Source organism: Bubalus kerabau, chromosome 11 (genome assembly GCF_029407905.1).
Source record: "Bubalus kerabau isolate K-KA32 ecotype Philippines breed swamp buffalo chromosome 11, PCC_UOA_SB_1v2, whole genome shotgun sequence".
Taxonomy (NCBI): domain Eukaryota; kingdom Metazoa; phylum Chordata; class Mammalia; order Artiodactyla; family Bovidae; genus Bubalus; species Bubalus kerabau.
The window spans coordinates 74,575,071-74,598,042 of NC_073634.1; the positions used below are offsets into that span (position 1 = coordinate 74,575,071).

General features: G+C 38.3%; 1 protein-coding gene and 1 non-coding gene across 12 annotated transcripts in view; one reads left to right on the forward strand and one right to left on the reverse strand.

The window, feature by feature from the left end:
* Positions 1 to 22,972, reverse strand: part of BABAM2 (BRISC and BRCA1 A complex member 2) — a 470,493-nt gene that overhangs the window by 310,161 nt on the left and 137,360 nt on the right. The gene's annotated exons all lie outside the window — the stretch shown is intronic.
* Positions 20,687 to 20,758, forward strand: TRNAS-GGA (transfer RNA serine (anticodon GGA)). The gene has a single exon. It is a non-coding gene; the product is annotated as a tRNA-Ser (tRNA).

The following is a 22,972-nucleotide window of genomic DNA, read 5'->3' on the forward strand; positions in this document are numbered from 1 at the left end:
AGAATCCCCATGGACAGAGGGGCCTGGCAGGCTATTGTTCATGGGGTTGCAGAGTAAGACATGACTGAGTGACTAAGCACAGCACAATATATCTCAAAAACAGAGTTTTAGCTCCATTTAGAAAACTCAAAAAAAAAAAAAAAAAAAAAACACACTGTAATATCGCTTCTTGCCCATGAGAAGTTGCTTACAAATGACTTTTCAGCTCCTCCAAAAAGAAAGTGACCAGCATGCAACCCCAGGACACGCTAAACTGCTACTTCAAATAGGTCTCTAGGATCACCCGGCACATTTCTAAGTTCTGTTTCTTTGGAGCTGGGTTGGAGAGATGGGAGCAGCCTAGGGTGGAAGAGACTAGGGGAAGAAAGAAATCTCAAACCACATCTGTTGACCCAGCGTTTCTTGTCTATCAAGAGGAAGAAAGTAAAGAGCAGATTCTTTTCTATCTTGGAAACCCTGCTCCAAGTGGAACAAAGTTGAAAACAAAGAGGCTCCGCAGAGCCTTTATGAGCCTTTCTTCTCTTAACAGTACAACCATTTAGAGCACAGGACCAGCATCTTTTCCAAAATGAATATAAACTAAGACTGGAAACACTAAAATCACTAACTGCTGGATTTAATAATGACCAAATCCACTCTTACTTCTTCCCTAAGATATTGTCTCTACACACACAACTTTAAGGTGCTATCTTTAAAATACAAAATCAAATCTATTGGGGCCAAAATGCTTCTCAAATAAATTTTAAAAAGCATAAATAAATAATATTATTAAGTTCAATATTTGAACAAAATGTCAGTGTAGACTAAAATTTGACTGCTGCTGCTGCTAAGTCGCTCCAGTCGTGTCCAACTCTGTGCGACCCCATAGACGGCAGCCCACCAGGCTCCCCCGTCCCTGGGATTCTCCAGGCAAGAACACTGGAGTGGGTTGCCATTTCCTTCTCCAATGCATGAAAGTGAATTTGACTAGTGATCCCTAAACATTTAGAAATCCTTCTGTCCGGCCAGCAAAGTGTTTCAAAGCAATTTAAATTCCTTTAGGCTGTACATGTATCCAGTTCACCAAAACCCCAATTTAAAAAAAAAAAACCTTTCATAACCCCAGATTGGCTGTGGCTCTGAAGTGAATGTTGCTATTCACCTGAGCCGCAGATGCCATGCACCTTCTCAATCAAGCCTACTGGGATTCTGAGAATAAAAGGCAACACTGCCATGACAGAAAGGAAATTAGCAAATATGATTTCCAACTTGACTTAAATTGTTTTTCCTGGGAATGCATTTAAATTGTCCAGGTTGCTCGAATATCATCCAGGGATGTGATTTTGAAGGAAACAGCTTGTTTCTGGTTTTCCTGGCTGTACTACAAGAAACAACAGTGTGAGCTTATTTTAAGTTAAAGTGTGCTTCTGTGTTTCTTTACAAGAAATTAACTGCAATCATTTAGTTAAAGCAAACACTTTGTTAGGATTTCACTTTTCATTAGAAAAATGTCTTCAGGAGTCTTTTAAACTTAAAAGATGAATCCCAATTTCTGCACAGAGATTTTAAACTTGGAGCAAATTATTTAAATAATGGAAGAAGATGATTCAAGCTTAGTAGCCTTTGTTGGCGCTGAGTGTTTTATAGCCATAGGTGAGTCACAACACCACAGGAATCCTACCCAGTCTCCCCTGTCAAGACAATAATCTCTTCTCCACTTAAGTCAGGACCAGACCTCAGGGTAGATTCTCATTTCTTTCCAACTATGATAATCACAAAGAGACCTATAGGAATGAGCCATATGGAACAAAACAAGAGAACAAACAGCTTCAACCAAGTTGTTATTTTTAACCAGACAAACACCTGCAAGCTCCGACGCCTGGTTTCTGACCCCTGCCCTATTAATGATTTCCCTAGCTAGACTTGGCCCCTGGGCTACAGTGATTTATACTACACAACTGCTTCTCCTCACCATAGCGACCTCCCTGGACTTAATTCCAGACTGGCAGTATTTGACAGACCTTTGTCCTCTTAGCCAAAATCCCAGTCTTGGGCCTTTCTGGCCAGCGGTCTTGAAGCAACCAAAGTCCTAGTAACACAGTGTGCATATAAATAATTAAGGGAAACGCCAACTGAAAAGAAAGCTCTTCTTCAAGCTCTTCCTGTTACACCAGCCACAGGCAACTGCTAAAAGAGCAAGGAAGAAAAAGCAATGTAAAGTAGACCATCAACTAAAAGAAAAGATACCCAAAAAATGTAACACACAAGATAGTAAAGCTTTCAATGTCTTTATCCTTCCCCCTAAAAACTCCACCTCACCCCAGGTCCATATAACGTCCTTGGCCTAAACCCACATTTAGTAGACATCTATTGTTTGATTTCCAACATCCATTTCCCTTCTTCTGGTAAGACAAACCCAAATTTTCTTGGGAAACCACCCCTCCCCACTCTCAGGCATGAGTTTTGAGTAAGACCTTCTACTTCAAGCTCCATGGTCCTGACTGCTTAACCCCATCAACATTTCCTGTGCACCGAGGAAATTCAGCTATGTGCACACATCCAATCAAGTGCAATGAGGAAAATGAAGACATCAGCTGGGACTTCTGAGAAATAAAAGTATTCTTTCTTCCCATGATAGGAGAATACAAAGTTTGAACTTGAGTAACAATTTTATATTCACTAAGGAAGAGACTTGAGCTGCTGGGTGAATATGAAGAGTAAGAATAAAGTCAACACAGTGGAAGGCAGAGCACAGAAGAAAAGGAATAGAAACTAGGTCCTTAAATGACACTATTGTAGCCACTGGACCAAGCCTTATCTGAAGCCCACCTCTGGTCTTTTAAGTTCTGTAAGTCAATGAACTCTCCCTTTATTGTTTAAGCTAATTTCAATCAGATTTTCTGTTGGAAGAAAATGAGGAAGGAGGAGGAAAAGGAGAGGGAGAGAAGAAATAAAAGAGTACTGATACACCATGTCACTATTTCACCTCCCTAAGACAAAGAAAAGAGGGAAACATTCATAAACTCTGATCATTATTTGAGAGCCCTTTAATCTGAAGTATACATTTGACATGGGTCCTTATGTTTTCTGCCAGAGGAAAAAAGAAAGCGTCTTACATTACTGCAGGAAAATCTACACAGAGGACTAATCTATTTCCACAAACCCAACAATGATTAAAATAATTTCCCTTAAGGAAAAAGTAAATTAAAAGGAAGGAAGGAAAGATGGAAGACTCTACTGCTATATATTACAGCTCATTCAATACACGTTAAGTTAAAATGAATCTGAAATAGGTATTGGAGATGTTCCCCATCCCAGAGCTTTTCAAATACCAGTAAAGTGTTTGATTCAGTAATAAAGTGAGATTTCTGAAAAACTCAATAGTGCTGTTGAAGGTTGCAAGGAAGAAAAGTGAACAACTGTTTCAAACCAGATAAGAACATTTTGATTAGTAACATGTGTCTTGGGAGCACTTTGTTAACACGAGCTCGGAGAGGCCTTTACTGACTTCGTGGTCCTGTAAACAGGAGGTATTTTTACCTTTCTTCCACTTGAGTGAAACAATCAGCATGGACGCACTGTACTAGGTGTCTTATGAATGCTGGTTCCATGCCAAGCCTGAAGTGTGCAGCTTTGACTAATAAGCCTTTACATCTTTTGTACAGATTCTCTCCAGAGAGATTAAAAATAGGCCCCACAATAGCAGCCACAGCGACGGCCCCAAGCCATTTGTCAACTCAGCATACACAGTGATTATTGCTCAGGTTCATCAATTTTTACTTCCTTAAACTCAACATCCCTCTCCAGTCCCCAAGGCCATTCTTCTAACCACTTCTTTCAAAACTGTGGTGCTCCTCACAGTCAACTAAAGAGAAGTATCTATTTCAAATTGTACCACCCAATCTTCCCTGGGTCTCAGCGTAAATAATTACAAATACATACCCTGCCAACGACGTACCTCAAGAATCTTAACAATGCCCTTATAACCTAGGCCACCAATATCTATTACCATCAACACACTTTATCAGATACAATGGGGTTCTTTCTACCAATAAATACCACTTTAAAAAAAAATTCTTTAATAAAGGTCTGTCGGTATACAATCTTCATTGACCAAAGAAACCTGGTATTCTCAGCAATATATGAAACCTTTTCTACCTACAGCTCTAGTTCCCCTCCTGTCTATCACCAGAATAACTGTAAAAGTATCTATTAAAAAGACAGACTCAACAGATCCTGCACTCTGGGCAGCAGAGGAGGAGATGGTTAAGTAACATCAACAACTCAACAGACATAAATTTGAGCAAACTGTAGGAAATAGTGGAGGACAGAGGAGCCTGGCATGCTGCAGCCCATGGGGTCACAAAGAGTCAGACATGACCTAGTAACTGAACAACAATAACACACTTAGACACTGATTCAGTAAGCCTGGAGGGACACCCACTTCGTGGCCCTAGAGAATCTGTTTTGTAATTTTTGGAGTCATGTTCACGTATCCTGATAGCAAGGCAGAAACTCAGGAAGTTAGATCATCTTTCTGACAAATTTTCTTATTGTGCTCAAAGACCCAAATAATTTCATATAAATTCATTGATCCTTCACATAAGATCCACTGTTTAAATGATGGCTAAAGGCTCCATCCACTAGAGCTTTCCATTCGAGTTGCCCTGAACATTTCCCAGGAATAACAGAATGTGTCTTCAGGCCTGTGACCTATTTTTAACAATAACTAACATTTGAAATCCAGGGCTGTCTATACCAAGAAAAGAAAATCTTCAACGATGGAGAACCAACATCACTCTTGTGAATTCCTACAAACTCGATCCCCCTCATCTGCCTAGATTTCTATCTTCCAGGCTCCTCCTGAGAACCCATCATCCCTAATTTAATGCCATCTGTGTGCTGTGCTTAATCGTGTCTGACTCTTTGCAACTCCATGGACTGTAGCCCGCCCGACTCCTCTGTCCATGGGATCCTCCAGGTAAGAATACTGGAGTATGTTGCCATGCCCTCCTCCAGGGGATCTTGCCAATCCAGGGATCAAACCCAGGTCTCCCACATTGCAGGTGCATTCTTTACCATCATCTATGCCCCAGAAAAAAGCACCAAATAGCTTACTAAATGGTGCGATCATTCTTAAATTGGAAGTATTTATTTGTGTTTAATTTTTTTTTTTTTTTTTTTTGGCTACACCGTGGCAAGTGGGATCTTAGTTCCCTGACTAGGGATCAAACCCTTATCCCCTGTAGAGGAAGTGAGGAGTCTTGACCTCTGGACTACCAAGAAAGTCCCTATTTGTGTTTAATTTTAAACCACTTCTTTTCTCTCAAATGTTTTTATGATGGTTTCATTCATATTAAGGAATTACACATCAGATCAGTCGTTCAGTTGTGTCCGACTCTTTGCAACCCCATGAATCACAGCACGCCAGGCCTCCCTGTCCATCACCAACTCCTGGAGTTCACTCAGACTCACGTCCATCGAGTCAGTGATGCCATCCAGCCATCTCATCCTCTGTCGTCCCCTTCTCCTCTTGCCCCCAATCCCTCCCATAATCAGAGTCTTTTCCAATGAGTCAACTCTTCGCATGAGGTGGCCAAAGTACTGGAGTTTCAGCTTTAGCATCATTCCTTCCAAAGAAATCCCAGGGCTGATCTCCTTCAGAATGGACTGGTTGGATCTCCTTGCAGTCCAAGGGACTCTCAAGAGTCTTCTCCAACACCACAGTTCAAAAGCATCAATTCTTCGGCACTCAGCCTTCTTCACAGTCCAACTCTCACATCCATACATGACCACAGGAAAAACCATAGCCTTGACTAGATGAACCTTTGTTGGCAAAGTAATGTCTCTGCTTTTGAATATGCTATCTAGGTTGGTCATAACTTTCCTTCCAAGGAGTAAGCGTCTTTTAATTTCATGGCTGCAGTCACCATCTGCAGTGATTTTGGAGCCCAGAAAAATAGTCTGACACTGTTTCCACTGTTTCCCCATCTATTTCCCATGAAGTGATGGGACAGGATGCCATGATCTTCATTTTCTGAATGTTGAGCTTTAAGCCAACTTTTTCACTCTCCTTTCACTTTCATCAAGAGGCTTTTTAGTTCCTCTTCACTTTCTGCCATAAGGGTGGTGTCAACTGCATATCTGAGGTTATTGATATTTCTCCGGGCAATCTTGATTCCAGCTTGTGCTTCTTCCAGTCCAGTGTTTCTAATGATGTACTCTGCATATAAGTTAAATAAACAGGGTGACAATATACAGCCTTGACGTACTCCTTTTCCTATTTGGAACCATCGTGTTGTTCCATGTCCAGTTCTAACTGTTGCTTCCTGACCTGCATACAGGTTTCTCAAGAGGCAGATCAGGTAGTCTGGTATTCCCATCTCTTTCAGAATTTTCCACAGTTTATGGTGATCCACACAGTCAAAGGCTTTGGCATAGTCAATAAAGCAGAAATAGATGTTTTTCTGGAACTCTCTTGCTTTTTCCATGATCCAACAGATGTTGGCAATTTGATCTCTGGTTCTTCTGCCTTTTCTAAAACCAGCTTGAACATCAGGAAGTTCATGGTTCACATATTGCTGAAGCCTGGCTTGGAGAATTTTGAGCATTACTTTACTAGTGTGTGAGATGAGTGCAATTGTGCGGTAGTTTGAGCATTCTTTGGCATTGCCTTTCTTTGGGACTGGAATGAAAACTGACCTTTTCCAGTCCTGTGGCCACTGCTGAGTTGTCCAAATTTGCTGGCATATTGAGTGCAGCACTTTCACAGCATCATCTTTCAGGATTTGGAATAGCTCAACTGGAATTCTATCACCTCCACTAGCTTTGTTCATAGTGATGCTAACTAAGGCCCACTTGACTTCACATTCCAGGATGTCTGGCTCTAGGTCAGTGATCACACCATCATGATTATCTGGGTCATGAAGATCTTTTTTGTACAGTTCTTCTGTGTATTCTTGCCATTGCTTCTTAATATCTTCTGCTTCTGTTAGGTCCATACCATTTCTGTCCTTTATCAAGCCCATCTTTGCATGAAATGTTCCTTTGGTATCTTTTCATTATAGGGAACTGGAATGCAAAAGTAGGAAGTCAAGAAACGCCTGGAGTAACAGGCAAATTTGGCCTTGGAATACGGAATGAAGCAGGGCAAAGACTAATAGAGTTTTGCCAAGAAAATGCACTGGTCATAACAAACACCCTCTTCCAACAACACAAAAGACTCTATACATGGACATCACCGGATGGTCAACACCGAAATCAGACTGATTATATTCTTTGCAGCCAAAGATGGAGAAGCTCTATACAGTCAGCAAAACAAGACCAGGAGCTGACTGTGGCTCAGACCATGAACTCCTTATTGCCAAATTCAGACTTAAATTGAAGAAATTAGGGAAAACCACTAGACCATTCAGGTATGACCTAAATCAAATCCCTTATGATTATACAGTGGAAGCGAGAAATAGATTTAAGGGCCTAGATCTGATAGATAGACTGCCTGATGAACTATGGAATGAGGTTCGTGACACTGTACAGGAGACAGGGATCAAGACCATTCCCATGGAAAAGAAATGCAAAAAAGCAAAATGGCTGTCTGGGGAGGCCTTACAAATAGCTGTGAAAAGAAGAGAAGCGAAAAGCAAAGGAGAAAAGGAAAGATATAAACATCTGAATGCAGAGTTCCAAAGAATAGCAAGAAGAGATAAGAAAGCCTTCTTCAGCGATCAATGCAAAGAAATAGAGGAAAACAACAGAATGGGAAAGACTGGAGATCTCTTCAAGAAAATCAGAGATACCAAAGGAACATTTCATGGAAAGGAATTACAGAGGGACTGCAAATTGGCAGCTTCAGCCTGCAGACACACTTTCTTTGACTTACACAAAATTTCTATTTGAAAATCTTCAGACAAAGCATACACATTTCAGCAGGACACAACCACCACCAATTACAACTGCTATATACTGACCTTTTTCACTCATTTGTATTGCCTGGCTGGCTCCTCTAGGCATCTGAGTTTGCAACACCTAAATTCAGATTTTAGGGAATTTACTAAGATTAATTTTTAGTTCCTTCCTTGGTCCCTTCACTTACAGTAGATACATAAGGTGTTTATTGGCGTCACGTAAGCAAAATGCAAAACAAATGGCTAGTTTCTCAGACACTGAAAACTGAAGATGAAAAGAAAGTTCTCCTATTCAGTGTACCCACTACTGTTCATGAAGAATGGGTGCTACAGTTCTTTCGTATTACCTTCTTCTATAAGACTATAAACTACCCAAGAACAGGGACAGTATCTTACTCATCTGTGTGCAAGAGGCATGCTAGACATCATGGGCTATTCAATGTGGGCACTCAAAATTATTTGTCAAATGACCACTACTATTCAATTCATTATAAACTAAGTTAAAGGATCTGAAAATTTTCCAGTGTCAATAGAGATACTGGCTCTTGGGAGCCAAGTTAATCTGTGGTTATGAGAAGAAGTAGACAAAAGGAAATGGGACAGCAATTCTGAAAATACAATATTGCAATATGACTAATTACAGTCATCAATCATTAAAAGTTTGAACAATCTGAAAAATATTATCTTAAAAGCATTTTTAAGACACAATTTCTCTCCAAAAGCTAGCACACTTAAAATAAGAAAAAAAAATTATTTTAAAAATCAAATTATCATGGTTCAACAGTCAAGGTCTAAGGGGTACAAAATAGCACATTAAATCAGTTCTCCGTTCAAAAAAACCTGCATGAGATGTTGATCTTCCTGTTTTTCATAAACCTTATAATTGTGCTTCCAGAAAACTACCAAGCATCTGCCTCTATGTAGCTAATTCTTATCATCTTGGAGCCCTCACAAGGAAACAGAGAGCATACCGTGCCAGGATCACTCTCTCCTCCAGCCAAAATCATTATGCCTTGGAGCCAATTTCCTCTTGGTAAATTTCGATCAAATTCCTTCAATTTGCAATTTCCTCAGCACTAGTAATGGCTACACATGTCACAAGTCGGTATATATGTGTTATGTGTTTAACAATATAGATTATAAATCTAACAGTAATATGTACACATGTGCACATGTGTCAACATCTATACACGCAGCCACACACACAAATGCATGCACACTGGTTCCTGTAAGTCTCTCTACGTGACTCTCGGCGAACACCACAGACGCAAAGCCCATTTGGGCTTTCTGAATCCAGTGATAATGCTCTGGTAATTAACATTACTTTGGAAATCTGCATTAATCAACTCTACGATGCAGCTACAATATGACAATCAAGCTGAATAATAATTCTGATGCTATAAACAGTCCCTTAAAAGCTTCTGAATCATCAAAAAAAGATCAAATTATCTTTTACTTTAAGGGTAAAGAGTAATTTTATCAAAAATCAAGTATTTTAAAAGAATTGGTGATCTATATATAACGTCCACAGCAAATTTTTATGATATTGAATATCTGATTAACCAGTACACATATTTCCCAGTTATTCTTGATAAAGCAGAATTTTTATAATTTTTATATATGACTCCTATCTTTGAAATGTACATATTTACATATATTATTAACAGGAATTGCAGATTAACCACAACACCATATTTTATAGCCATGGTAATTCTTCAGTCCTTTAAATACCAAACTGTTGACTCTCTAGTTGTGGTTATTCTTTAAAATAAGCCATATTAAATATAATTCACCTTTCCTGATGAACCAAGGTCATTTTTATGAGAGCGTATTATACTGCCAGTATGTTTTTAAAAAACAATGATATCCTTAGAGGTTTTTAAGTGAATAGGCTGTCCTTAAAATGAACTCATCCAGGATACTTTACCTTAATAATCCTTCTGTTGCTTTTGATAGTTCTTTTCTATCTACTATACAAACGTTTGTCTCATTTTGCTATATCCAGTGTCATTGTAAATTTTAATCTCCAGTCATACATTATACACAATTATCTAAATGAAAACTAAAGATGCTTCTATAGCTCATATATAAAATACAGCATGTAGTCCCTATCATAAAATTCAGAACCTCTTTCTCTGGGAGGGTGGGGTTATTTTTGGTTTGTGACTATGTACCAGGTGGTTGAAGGTGCACAAAATCTGGGACATACTTCCACCTACCAATTCATAGGAAATGCAGAGGAACATGTTAAACTGTGCCACGGGAATATAATCAACAGAATCTAGTCTGTGGTAATTTTATAAGACAAATAGATCTGCTTCTTCCATCATAAACTGCAAATGGGGGCGGGGTGAACATGGAGAAAACTGACAAGTTAGAAGATATTTAAAAGACGTAACAATTACAATGCATAGATTTTGATTCAGACAATTTGAAATTTGAACACTGGTTATTCCATGGTGCTAGAGAATTACTGTTATTTTTTTTTTTTAGACAAGATAATGATATTTTGGTTATGTGTTTTAAAAGATTCCTTATTATTTTAGTAACATATGAAAATATTCACAGATGAAATGATAAAATGTACAGAATTTGCTTCAATATAATATGCTAGGGAGTAAGTGGATGAGAGTACAGATAAAACAAGACTGATGATGGGCTGACAATTATTGAGGCTGGGTGGGACTCATGAGGATTTACTATATAATACTTTCTACTTTTGTATATACTTGGAATTTTCCACAATAAAATTTTTTAAAATGAAGCACTTTTTAAAATAAAGCAACTCTATAGTTAGAATTTTGTTTTGCTTTGATTTCTAAAAATCGCTAGTTAAAAATTCATACTAAAAGTTAAAGAAACTATATCAGTAATCTTAATTTTTTAATCCAGTTAAAAGAGTTTCTCAGTTTTCAAAATCTTCATTCATCCTTTACCTTAAATGTTATTAACATTTTACACTGCACTACTGTCTTAGAAATGAATTCTCACAGGACATGTTGCAAAACAACATGAAATTTTAGATCATAATTTTAATAGTCATAAATACAAAGGTACAAAAAAGTACCAACAAAAATTAAGAAAAGTATCCTTTGCTCTCTTCAGGAAGTTAAAGTTATTAGGTTAATGGATATATTTCAATTGTTTATTTTTAGTCCTAAAAGCCTGAAAATTACTATTTACAGATTTTCTGATTCAGTAAGAATATAATTAAGGGTGCCTATGATATAGTCACTATGAACTTCAAAAGAAACATTTATAACATAAATCTATACCTAATACCAAAATTATTTCTAGTCAGTTCTATTCATATATCAAGACAAACATACAAACTCAAATGTTCAAAACAGTTTTTCATATTTTTCTGACCCTAAAATTCTTTAAATCTAACATGGGTGGATTTAGTTAATTTGGTTTTAGGAGCAGTATTACCTAGGTAAAGGTTGAAAGTAAAACAAATGGTTAACATACACTTTTCATATAATAACACAAAAATAATATACTAGTTTTTACATTAAATCAAACTTCACTGGGACAAATTTTTACATTTTTAAAATAATTCTCATAGAACCTGGCTGTGCTAAAAGTTCGTGTTAACCTTGCAAACATCTCCAAAGTAATAAAAGAAATAAATCCTTTTAAAATGTACCTTTAAACATATAAATTATATACAATGGTTATACTAATCACTATTCTTACCAATTAATTTTTTCAAATCTTCTAAAGAACTCCTTTGATTTAAAAATGTGACTGATCACTTCTGGTATGCTATATTTTAGATACTATAAGTAATGAGCTGACCTTCTTTTAAAAATCTATTATAATCCAGACTTGCTACATTTCAATCTGGCTTCTTCACAAATGTTCTTGAAACATATTCAAGAAGCTTCATTAAATATGTTAAGTGTTTTACTTATGATAATATTGTGCTTCTATGGTATTTTCATAATCCCAACAACTTAAAAACATTTTTAAATGTATACAAGGTCTACTGAGTCACTGTCAATTCGAGGCTACAAACCATTCTATGGTTAAATGATTACATCAGACCAGTGTAAAGGTTGTGCTGGCACTTTACTTTGCAGGTTTAAATATCTTGGCTCCTCCAAGCTTATGTGGGGGCTGCAGTTTGGCATAAAATTCTCAGCCGGATACAGATAATTTATCCGAAAAACGTTTTTAAATGGCTAAAGTTTTTTTTTTTCTTTCTTTTTAAAAATGTTGGAGAAAGCATACATTAGAATTAGTTTCAAATTTATAATACTGTTTCCCTTTCTAATGTTCTTATCCCCACAGATAACCCAAGTATAGTAAAATAATCCCAAACCTAAAGACATTAAATAAGTACAAAACCTCACTTTGATGTGAGTTAAAATGCAAACTCAAAGATCAGAATAAACTGCTTTGAGTTATAAAGGGAAACCAGAGGGCTTCTCTGAAAATACAAACATCTGCTAAACCTTCTATAGTTAAGATTATACGTTGCCCTTGGTCATTTTGGTTTCTCCACCTCTATTTTTATTTCCATTTTTCCATTCAAATGTTACTTTATTCTTCACAACAGCCTTGTGAGATAGGTACTAATATTAGTAGTTTTATTAATAAATAAACACATAGATGTTAAGTACCCTGGTCAGCACAGTCCACATAGTAATCAACAGAGCTGAAACCAGAATTCAGATCTGTTTCAATTATATTCGTTTTCAGTAACCTTAGTTTTCAGCTCTGGTTGTACACGAGAATGAGCTTTCGAAAACCACTGGTACCCCGGCTCTAACCTAGACTAAGGTAGTATCTTTAGGAGATAGGAGGTTTGGTATATTTCCAGTGTCCCCATGAAAGAATCACAGTATTACACAAAGCAGCAACATAAGAACAGAAGAGTTAGCAAGAAGGATGGCAATATTAAGCCAACCAATTGTAAAGGCAAGCTTTAATGCCATTTTTTTTCTCACCCTACATACATCCACATCCTCATTCCCAAATTAGTAAATACTAAGAAAAACTCATTTAATTTTAATATTTGCCTGCGTGAAGTGTGGAGAAGGAAATGGCAACCCACTCCAGTATTCTTGCCTGGAGAATTTCTTGGGCAGAGGAGCCTGGTGGGCCACAGTCCATAGGGTCGCAAAGAGTCGGACACGACTGAAGTAACTTAGCACGCACATATGAAGTCTATTGGGAACATAAATCCTAACATCCACCAAAATATAAAAGACAACTGCAGCTGAAATACCTTCTGGATGATGTGTAATTTTATACTTTCTTTACTGCTATCTCCCTTCATCATATTTTATTATTCTTCATTCCTTTCCGAAGGAATATATCCTAATCTTCCTAATAAATCTCTAATCTTCGAAGTGAAACCTTTCTTCTCCCTGAAGAATTAGTAAAGATTTGCTGATGATGAACTCTCTGTTTTTGTTACCTAAAAATGTAATTATTTCACTTAAATTCTTGAAGGATATATTTACTAGCAACAAATTTTAAATGACTGTGGTTTTGTTTAACTGCATTAAAGATATTGTTTAACTGTCTTTTATCATCCATATTGCCATAAGAAGTCAGCTAACAGTCTAATAGTCACACTTTCGTTTTCTCTAGCTATTCTTAGATTTCTCTTACTGCCTAGTTATCTGTAATTTTGACATCATGAATCTAGAAGTGTTTTTCTTCTAACTGAATTTTCTGAATCTGAGTAATTATGCTAATTTTTGAGTGATGAATTCAATTTTTTAATATTTTATTATAAAATACATACATAGACAAGGTCACAAAACAAAAATGTATATAGCTCAATTAATAATCATAAAACCAGCACCTGTGAAAGGAATGGAGCACATGTACAAAGCTAAGCTGACCAGCACATTCTAGCCCCCAGAGCAACAATGTTCATGGATATGATGACCCAAGTGAGGCTAATCAAGACTAACAAGTCTCAATTCTAAGACTTTTGTTCATGATGTCAGATTTTCTCTTACTCTGGTATTGTGATGTTGACCTAGAGGTATTAGGAGATGCTATGAAGAACCTGAGAACAATGCCAGAAGAGGGGGAGGTAGAACAAAGCCCTGATGCTACTAAGTATTTGACCCTAAAAGCAGCCATGCCCCCAGCTAGCTCCACCCCGGTCTTCTCTGTTATTTGAGCCAATAAATCCTCTTTTTACTTAAGCCAGTTAGGTTACATTTTCTGTCACTTGAATGCTACCAGAATCTAATTGATACAATTCATCATATGATTTCCCTTCTTGAAGCATTTCTTCATCTGAATTTTGTTATTATCTTTCTACCTTATATCATAATTATCTACAGCCAGATTTCTTCCGCTACTGAACTGTGAGCATGGAGCACAGGTGCTGACAAGAGAGGTACTGGATAAATATATACTGAAGAAACTGGGACTAAATCATCCATCTTTATATTCCTAATACTTAATACAAAGGCTTAAATATACTACAGACTCAATACATGCTTGTAGAAGGAATTAACTGACAAATAAGCAGCTGGAAATAGTATTTCAATAAAGCAGAGATCAGGACACACACAAATGGTATCTTGAAATAACACTTTTCAGAGACTAGAATGATCCATGTGGTAGTGAATTAGAGTTGAAAACATCAGTAATAATCCTGTTTCACTTAATATAGATACAAATGGCTAATATATACATATATTTCTATATATATATATTTCCTTGATCTATATGCTGAGAGGACCCAAAAGGGGACACCCCAGTAGCAACAAGCACACTTAGCGTTCAGATCTTGGTTTCCAATACCTTTCTCCAATAAAATAAAAGAACTAGGGCTTCTTGGGGAAATGGTTGATTCTAAGGCTAGAGCAGGAACTAGATAAGCTGGGACTGAGTATCTTGTAGTCCTATAAAGAAAGAAAGTGCTCCAACAAACAAATCTATAATAATGGAGGCATGTCAAAGGAAGATAGGAGCCAACTGAATAGCTTTCAATGGCCAAAGCTGGAGCAATTTTAGCAACAAAATAAATAATACAGTAGTGGATTGGAGGAGCCTGGTAGGCTGCAGTCCATGGGGTCACTAAGAGTCGGACACGACTGAGTGACTTCACTTTCACTTTTTACTTTCATGCATTGGAGAAGGGAATGACAACCCACTCCAGTATACTTGCCTGGAGAATCCCAGGGATAGGGGAGCCTGATGGACTGCCGTCTATGGGGTCGCACAGAGTCGGACTGAAGTGACTTAGCAGCAGCAGCAGCAGTGGATTGTAACCCAAAGTATAAAACAAATACCTATCAGCCCATAATGATATAAATAAGTGACATGGGAGAACACACAAATCTCCCATGCAGAAGAATTACAAATAACTTATGCAGGTATTCTGCCCTTGAAGAGGTAGATCATACCCCTTAATCTTTAAGTGTGGCTTACACACAGTAACTCTTTTCTAAGAAGGACGGTACAGAAAGGATGAGAAAAGAGTAACTTTACAGTAAAGCAACCTGACAAACACTCTCTCAAGTCAAGTGATCAAGGTCAATATCAATAGTGATAAGTCATATTCATAGTATGTACCCTAAACCTGATGTGATGAAAACAGCACTTTAGCTCTGAGGTCTTCCTACCAAAAGACCGTAAGTATGGTCTAACCATAAGAAAAATGCTAGACAAATCCCAGTTGAGAGCCATGCTATAAAATATCTTGCCAGTATCAAGAAAACATACCCCTGTGGTCTTAAGAATTCCACAGATTTTTGATGCTTTTCTTTTTTAGCTACCTGTTGTGGGGGGTGCACTTCTGGGAATAGTTATGAAATTAATATGCATACATTAGTTTTTCAGAGAGTGACTTTCATATTTATTTTCCTGGGAAGGCACTAACCTCTCCAGGGCAGAAGAACAGAAGTCAATTTTAAAAGATGTTTCAGATGAAATCATAACATCAAAGGAAAAATGCTTTCAATAATATGTAAGGTAAAAAAATAACTGCTGAAAAGTGGAAAGGACATGTATGCATGTGACAGAGACAGAGAAAAATACTGGGAGTAAAAACACTAAAATAATTAACATTTTAATACTCATCTCTTAACTGTGTGACTAAGGATATGTTTTCTTGGTACTTATCTGTATTCTATACAATCTGTCATTAATGATTAAAAAAATACATTATTTTAATTTAAAAATCCAACTCTTTGAGGAGAGTGCTGGAGAGAAAGAAAAGTGATATGGAGAGGATGATGGAGCTTCCCTGGTGGCTCAGTGGTAAAGGATCCACTTGCCAATGCAAGAAACACGGGTTTGATCGCTGATCTGGGAAGACTTCACATACCACGGGGCAAGTAAGCCCATGTGGCACAACTATTGAACCTGTGCTCTAGAGCCCGGGAACCACAATTACTGAGCCCGTGTGCCGCAACTACTGAAGATCATGTGCCCTGGAGCCTGTGCTCCACAAGAAGAGAAGCCACTGCAATGAGAAGGCCATGCACCGCAACTAGAGAATAGCTCCTGCTCAACGCAACTAGAGAAAAGCCCATTCAGCAGCGAAGATCCAGCATGGCCAAAAACAATAAATAAAATTATATATAAAAGAATGAATTAAAAAAAGAGAGGATGATGAAGAGAGATGACCAACCAACCAAAGACAATGAATAATCTTCAAAACCGATCATTAAATAATCCTCTGAGTAAGCAATTTTTGAACAGAAATGCTTCATATTCAATTCAGTACCTCATTTTCCTAAAAGCATTTTTACAAATTCAATTGAGTAAATCAAAACTGGCAACATCTGCTAAATGTTATATTTGCCATTGGATTTCAAAAAATAACTTGGTTTGCCTTTTTTTCATTTGTCTTATGAGAGTGAACATTTTAAATGTACCTTGTTTGTACTTTCAAGATGTTCTGTTTTTCTACAACTGTGCTTTTAAAGCCTTGTTTATAACACATGCCTTCAGAATTGTGTGTGTATGCATATGTGTGTGTATTAATACTCCTCTCCTTAATCCACAATTGTTATAGTAGCAACACCTTTGAAAAAAATAGATGAACTTATATAAACTGTCATTTTTAGACTGGGGACCTTTCTACTCTCTCCCCTTAGGAGGTACATTTTACAAAGAACAATGTTATCTTCCTACCTCATAAAATGCTTCCATGGCTGGTAAGTAAAAATAGATCATGGTGTAAATATAGAGTTTTTAACTCATCAGCATATAAACCAAGTTCACACTGAAATTTCTGGTAATTTTCTCATGTTCACTTGAAACCATACATTGATGTATCCTTTGAATCCAAGCTGAACAACCCAAGAGAACCAGAGATGCCATTTCTATTTAATGTTTACCCTTCCTTCTTTCCACCTTAGGAAAATCTATTGGAACTTAAAATCTAGGTTTTTAGAAGAAACAAAAAAGTACATTATTTTTAACATTTTATTAATTTTTATTAATGTTACTGAAATTTTTATTAAGTATTTTTATTATGAATAATAATTTTTTAATTCTGTATTCTTACCAAGAAAGTAAGTGGTATTTACAGTCCACTAAAGATTTATGGTTTTTCCAGTAGTCATGTATAGATGTGAGAGTTGGACAATGAAGAAAGCTGAGCACTGAAGAACTGATGCTTTTGAACCATGGTGTTGGAGAAGACTCTTGAGAGTCCCTTGGACTGCAAGATGATCCAACCATTCCATCCTAAAGGAGATCAGTCCTGGGTGTTCATTGGAAGGACTGATGTTGAAGCTGAAACTCCAATACTTTGGCCACCTGATGCAAAGAGCTGACTCACTGGAAAAGACCCTGATGCTGGGAAGGATTGGGGGCAGGAGGAGAAGGGGATGACAGAGGATGAGATGGCTGGATGGCATCACCAACTCGATGAACATGGGTTTGGGTAGACTCCGGGAGTTGGTGATGAACAGGGAGGCCTGGCGTGCTGCGATTCATGGGGTCTCAAAGAGTCAGACATGACTGAGCGACTGACCTGAACTGAATTGAAAGATTTTTAGTTTTGCTTCTAAAGTAAAGGACAAAATGATATGTAGGACAACTGTTTTTGCTTCCAGATAGGATGGAATGGCTTTGTATAAACCGACATTCTCAGCAAAACAACCAGAAAGCCAGATATCTGAAGGTATTCAACATCTGCTGAAGCAATGAGAACTGGAGGGGCTGAGAATTCAGAGGAGAAAGCATTAGGGAAAGGTATCTCTGGGACATTTACAAATTCGGGGCAAAGGAGGCAAACTGATAAACCAAGCTTTGCACAGCACAAAGCTGCTGCTGAACTCTAAAAAATCATCAGAACAGAGTCCTGAGAGACATCAAGCATGCAGCCAGTTCTCCTCAAAACATCTGATAAGTTCTGGACAGCCCAGGGCAAGAAGTTAAAAATTAAGCAACCACTTCTGAAAAGCAGAGCAGAGTTATCAGCAGTCTTACAAAACAAAATTTAGAATATGACACCTGTCAGGACAAGATCCATGCTGTGAGCATTTACAATAGCCAGTATGTTGAAGCAACCTAGATGTCCATCAACAGATGAATGGATAAAGAAGTTGTGGTACACATAGACAATGGAATATTATTCAGTCAAAAAAAGGAACAAATCTGAGTCAGTTCTAGTGAAGTGGATGAACCTAGAGCCTGTTTCCAGAGTGAAGTAAGTTATAAAGAGAAAAGTAAGTATAGTATATTAACACATATATATGGAATCTAGAAAAATGGTACTGATAGACCTATTTGTAGGGCAGCAATAGAGACACAGACATAGAGAACAAACTTGTGGACACTGTGAGGGAAGGAGAGGGAAGGATGAACTGAGAGAGTAGCATTGAAACATATATTATCGTATGTAAAATAGATAGCCAGTGGGAATTTGCTGTAGGACACAGGGAGCTCAACCTGGTGCTGTGTGACAACCTAGAGGGGTGGGAAGCAAGTTCAAGAGGGAGGGGACATAGGTATACTTATGACTGATACATGTTGATATATCAGAGAAACCAACACAACATGTTAAAGCAATTATCCTCCAATTTAAATAAATTTAAGAAAAGATCCATGCCATGTGGGTATTGGAATAATTGGATAATGGGTAGCCTTTCCCTTCTCCAAGGGATCTTCCCAACCCAGGGATCAAACCCAGGTCTCCCGCATTGCAGACAGATTCTTTACCAGCTGAACCACAAGGGAAGCCCAAGAATACTGGAGTGGGTAGCTTATCCCTTCTCCAGAGGATCTTCCCAACCCAGAAATCAAACAGGGGTCTCCTACATGGCAGGTGGATTCTTTAACAACTAAGTTATCAGGGAAGCCCAAATAACATGTCAGTATATTTTAAAATATTTTATTGGCCCAAGCACTTTGAAGGGTCTAGGAATGTTGACCACGCCAGATTCTCAGTTAAAAATCCTGAAGAGCTCTACCTCAAGAGCAACAGCAAACCAGAGGTAGACACATCCTGACGAGAGCCATAAATCAGCCTCAACCCAGCAGAGTCCCTGTCCAGATTAAGGTGATCCATCAATGCGTATCTGCCTATGATATGATGAACCTTCTAGAAGGGAACGATGAACCTTCTAGAAAAAGAGAGCATAAACAACCAAATAATATGTTTTTAAGTCACCGACACTTAACTATCCATGGATCCGATAAACTTCTCCCCTAAATGTCCCATAGCACCCTGTGCATACACCTCTATCCCTGTTCATATCACCCAAGGCTGCAATTCTGTTCACTTACTTGTCTTGAGGATTATGTCCAGCTTCAGGGTGAAAGATGACTCTTTTATAGCCCTCCAATGAAACATTAAATAGATATTTAAAAAATGCAGAGCATCCTATTTTATAATACATTAGTGGCCATGGCAATGGACGTGTCCAGGAGCAGGAGCACCACACACCTGGATGGCATTTTTCAATAGGCCATGCAGTCCATCTTAGCTTAGTGCTTTCTTCACATGTATTTCAAATACTTTTTATGTACACCAGATATGAACTATTTTGCATGGATACATTCAAAACATGTCTTCGAGCACAGAGAAGAGCAGGGGAGGAGACATGACAAGATGTTTAGTACAATACTCTTTATACAGTCACATTCCACGCGAGCAGAACAGAGTTAGTGAAGGAATTACACAACCAGTAGGTACTACCTGCAGTAGCATTAGGTTCCCTACCCTGAAGATGCTTGTCCCAAACATAAGATCGTCACCTTCTTTAAATTAGGAAGTCAGATATCAGTGGTTTCTAATACACAATAATTGCAACACATTCTTCTCATTTAAACATATGATCCACCCTTCCTCCTTTATGCAATTTTATTTTAATTAAAGTGAATTATCACTGTTACTTTGAGGGGAAAGAATTTCACAATACCTTTTGAGGCAGTTGAACACACCACAGGGTGTTGCAAAAGCAAGGCTGAAAAATCACTGCTTCAGAGTTTCTGTTAACTGATTTTTATCCCCCAAATTTATCAAAACTTGAATCTTTCTTCTAGTTTGAATTTTTCATTTAAAGCATTTCAGTCTTGGAAACCAACAAGTCCCTTGAGGAATATAGAACCTTGAAGGCAAACTGTTCATCTAATCTCAATGCACTAGGCACTCTTGTAGACCATAGGATACAACAGGGAACAAAACAAACTCTCAAGAAGCTTCCAGTCCAGTGAATAAACAACAATGTTCAGTATCCCAGTTCCCCCAGGACTGTCCTATCTTAACAGTGAACATAAAAATCCCAGAAAATCCATCTCTCCTGAACATGGGCATTTGGTCACCTGAGCAGAAATAGATACCTAATCAGTTCAGTCCTTGGGCTTCCCTGGTGGCTCAGAGGTTAAAGCGCCTGCCTGGAATGCAGGAGACCCGGGTTCAATCCCTGGGTTGGGAAGATCCCCTGGAGAAGGAAATGGCAACCCACTCCAGTACTCTTGCCTGGAGAATCCCATGGAGGGAGGAGCCTGGTAGGCTACAGTCCATGGGGTCGCAAAGAGTTGGACACAACTGAGCGACTTCACTTTCACTTTTAATCAGTTCAGTCACTCAGTCGTGTCCAACTCTTTGCGACCCCACAAATTGCAGCACGCCAGGCCTCCCTGTCCATCATCAACTCCCGGAGTCCACCCAAACCCATGTCCATCAAGTTGATGATGCCATCCAACCATCTTATCCTCTGTCGTCCCCTTCTCCTCCTGCCCTCAATCTTTCCCAGCATCAGGGTCTTTTCCAATGAGTCAGCTCTTCACATCAGGTGGCCAAAGTATTGGAGTTTCAGCTTCAACATCAGTCCCACCAGTGAACACCCAGGACTGATCTCCTTTAGGATGGAACGGTTGGATCATCTTGCAGTCCAAGGGACTCTCAAGAGTCTTCTCCAACACCATGGTTCAAAAGTATCAATTCTTCGGCGCTCAGCCTTCTTCACAGTCCAACTCTCACATCCATACATGACTACTGAAAAAACCATAGCCTTGACTAGACAGACCTTTGTTGGCAAAGTAATGTCTCTGCTTTTTAATAGCTGTCTAGGTTAGTCATAACTTTCCTTCCAAGGAGTAAGCGTCTTTTAATTTCATGGCTTCAATCACCATCTGCAGTGATTTTGGAGCCCAGAAAAATAAAGTCAGCCACTGTTTCCCCATCTATCTGCCATGAAGTGATGGAACTGGATGCCATGATCTTAGTGATCTGAATTTTGAGCTTTAAGCCAACTTTTTCACTCTTCTCTTTCACTTTCATCAAGAGGCTCTTAAGTTCTTCTTCACTTTCTGCCTAAGGATGGTGTCATCTGCATATCTGAGGTTACTAATATTTCTCCCAGCAATCTTGAATCCAGCTTGTGCTTTATCCAGCCCAGCATTTCTCATGATGTACTCTGCATAGAAGTTAAATAAGCAGGGTGACAATATACAGCCTTGACGTACTCCTTTTCCTATTTGGAACCAGTCTGTTGTTCCATGTCCAGTTCTAACTGTTGCTTCCTGACCTGCATACAGGTTTCTCAAGAGGCAGGTCAGGTTGTCTGGTATTCCCATCTCTTTCAGAATTTTCCACAGTTTATTGTGATCCACACAGTCAAAGGCTTTGGCATAGTCAATAAAGCAGAAATAGATGTTTTTCTGGAACTCTCTTGCTTTTTCCATGATCCAGTGGATGTTGGCAATTTGATCTCTGGTTCCTCTGCCTTTTCTAAATCCAGCTTGAACATCAGGACATTCATGGTTCACGTATTGCTGAAGCCTGGCTTGGAGAATTTTAAGCATTACTTTATTAGTGTGTGAGATGAGTGTAATTGTGCAGTAGTTTGAGCATTCTTTGGCATTGCCTTTCTTTGGGACTGGAATGAAAACTGACCTTTTCCAGTCCTGTGGCCACTGCTGAGTTGTCCAAATTTGCTGGCATATTGAGTGCAGCACCTTCACAGCGTCGTCTTTCAGGATTTGAAATAGCTCAACTGGAATTCCATCACCTCCACTAGCTTTGTTCATAGTGATGCTTCCTAAGGCCCACTTGACTTCACATAGCCCCAAATTTATGAAATGGTGAAAAGTGCAATAAAAAGACAAATAACCCAACTTAAAAATGGACAAAGGATTTGAATAGACATTTTTCCAAAGAAAATATTTAAATATATATAACCACCTCATATATTTTTATTAACCCTCTGTGTATCCTATAAGCTACTTCAAAGTACTGTTTGGAAAGATACAGGGTTCCCTCCAGAGCTGTGTAGACGTCACCCAACTAGGGAAGGTGGTATCCAGTTGATTCTCTAGGCTTTCCCAGCTCACTCACTAGTCTGTGAAGAAGCACTGGGTAGACTGCTTGAGGGCTGAGATTAACTATAGCTAGAGACAGGTGTTCCCCTAGATTTGGGATCTTTCTTTTAGACACAGTGCTTTGATTTTTTGGGCTGTTCTTCTGCAGCTAATTTCCCAAAAATGTTTAATAGTAACTCCACTTAAAACTAAACATCAGATAAGTGAAGTTATAATATAAACTCCAACGCAACAATATAAATCTAGGTCAATTTCCTGAATACTAAAACCGAAAAGTGGAATAAGATAAAACTTAAAGCCCTTTACAGCTTTTAAAGTCCACACTC